Here is a 2,500-nt window from a genome sequence, read left to right on the forward strand (position 1 = left end):
GCCCGAGCGACCGGCGCGAGGCCGGTGCCGGCGGGGGCCCTCCGATGGCGGGTCATGGTTGCCGATCGGTCGGTGGGGGAATGGAGGTGCGGTGCGTGGTGAGGAGCTCCGGGCGGGGTGGGCCTTCGCCCGGCCCGCGGAGTCCGATTGAGCGCCGCCCGGGTCGGGCGGGCCCGCTCCGTTGAGCGCACGGAGGTTGAGATAGAAAATATTGCAACACGCGGAGCTCCAGGCGGGGGGGGGCCCTCGCCCGGCCCGCGGAGTCCGATTGAACACCCCCCAGGTCGGGCGGGCTCGCTCTGTTGAGCGCACGGAGGTTGACATAGAAAATATTGCAACACGCGGAGCTCCAGGCGGGGGGGGCCCTCGCCCGGCCCGCGGAGTCCGATTGAACACCCCCCAGGTCGGGCGGGCTCGCTCTGTTGAGCGCACGGAGGTTGAGATAGAAAATATTGCAACACGCGGAGCTCCAGGCGGGGGGGGCCCTCGCCCGGCCCGCGGAGTCCGATTGAACACCCCCCAGGTCGGGCGGGCTCGCTCTGTTGAGCGCACGGAGGTTGACATAGAAAATATTGCAACACGCGGAGCTCCAGGCGGGGGGGGCCCTCGCCCGGCCCGCGGAGTCCGATTGAACACCCCCCAGGTCGGGCGGGCTCGCTCTGTTGAGCGCACGGAGGTTGAGATAGAAAATATTGCAACACGCGGAGCTCCAGGCGGGGGGGCCCTCGGCCGGCCCGCGGGGTCCGATTGAACACCCCCCAGGTCGGGCAGGCTCGCTCTGTTGAGCGCATGGAGGTTGACATAGAAAATAATCCAACACGCGGAGCTCCAGGCGGGGGGGCCCTCGCCCGGCCCGCGGAGTCCGATTGAACACCCCCCAGGTCGGGCAGGCTCGCTCTGTTGAGCGCATGGAGGTTGACATAGAAAATAATCCAACACGCGGAGCTCCAGGCGGGGGGGCCCTCGCCCGGCCCGCGGAGTCCGATTGAACACCCCCCAGGTCGGGCAGGCTCGCTCTGTTGAGCGCATGGAGGTTGACATAGAAAATAATCCAACACGCGGAGCTCCAGGCGGGGGGGCCCTCGCCCGGCCCGCGGAGTCCGATTGAACACCCCCCAGGTCGGGCAGGCTCGCTCTGTTGAGCGCATGGAGGTTGACATAGAAAATAATCCAACACGCGGAGCTCCAGGCGGGGGGGCCCTCGCCCGGCCCGCGGAGTCCGATTGAACACCCCCCAGGTCGGGCAGGCTCGCTCTGTTGAGCGCATGGAGGTTGACATAGAAAATAATCCAACACGTGGAGCTCCAGGCGGGGGGGCCCTCGCCCGGCCCGCGGAGTCCGATTGAACACCCCCCAGGTCGGGCAGGCTCGCTCTGTTGAGCGCATGGAGGTTGACATAGAAAATAATCCAACACGTGGAGCTCCAGGCGGGGGGGCCCTCTCCCCCCCCGGTGAGTCCGCTCACAGTGCCCCTATGTCGGGCAGGCTCATTGCATTGTGCGCATGGAGGTTGACTTAGAAAATATTTGAGAGTGACATGAGCTCCAGGCAGACACCGACTCATCGCCCGTGGGGTGTCCGACGAGCCCTCACCAATCTTGGATTAATGTTTGGCGAGGCTCCCCTGATCAGCTCTGGAGGTGGCAAGTTCTGAAAAAGTGGTTTCTGAAAATGTGCCCCTTGTATTTTGTGAAACCAGGGGTAACCTAGCGAGTAGGCAAACTCATCCCCTGACTGGGGGGATCAACTTTTACCTACTACAGCGCCCCTAATGGCCAAAAGTGGTACTGCTCCCCCTGGTAGCCTAACCCATTGAAATGAATGGGAAAAATTAATTTAGGCTACCAGGGCTTTGGGCTACCAGGGCTTTGGGCTACCAGGGCTTTGGGCTACCAGGGCTTTTTGCTACCAGGGCTGTGGGCTACCAGGGCTTTGGGCTACCAGGGCTGAGGGCTACCAGGGCTATTATAGGCGGCCACCACTGCACTAGTGGCAGCCCGGGGAAGGTGCCTGTTGCTCGGATATGCTTTTACGCACGTCGGCCTCTGCGCCCTGGAGCTTTTTTATGCTACCAGGGCTATTATAGGCGGCCACCACTGCACTAGTGGCAGCCCGGGGAAGGTGCCTGTTGCTCGGATATGCTTTTACGCACGTCGGCCTCTGCTCCCTGGAGCTTTTTTATGCTACCAGGGCTATTATAGGCGGCCACCACTGCACTAGTGGCAGCCCGGGGAAGGTGCCTGTTGCTCGGATATGCTTTTACGCACGTCGGCCTCTGCGCCCTGGAGCTTTTTTATGCTACCAGGGCTATTATAGGCGGCCACCACTGCACTAGTGGCAGCCCGGGGAAGGTGCCTGTTGCTCGGATATGCTTTTACGCACGTCAGCCTCTGCGCCCTGGAGCTTTTTTATGCTACCAGGGCTATTATAGGCGGCCACCACTGCACTAGTGGCAGCCCGGGGAAGGTGCCTGTTGCTCGGATATGCTTTTACGCACGTC

Source organism: Filicampus tigris, unplaced genomic scaffold, assembly GCF_054856515.1.
Source record: "Filicampus tigris isolate MCC_2025a unplaced genomic scaffold, RoL_Ftig_1.0 HiC_scaffold_36, whole genome shotgun sequence".
Taxonomy (NCBI): Eukaryota; Metazoa; Chordata; class Actinopteri; order Syngnathiformes; family Syngnathidae; genus Filicampus; species Filicampus tigris.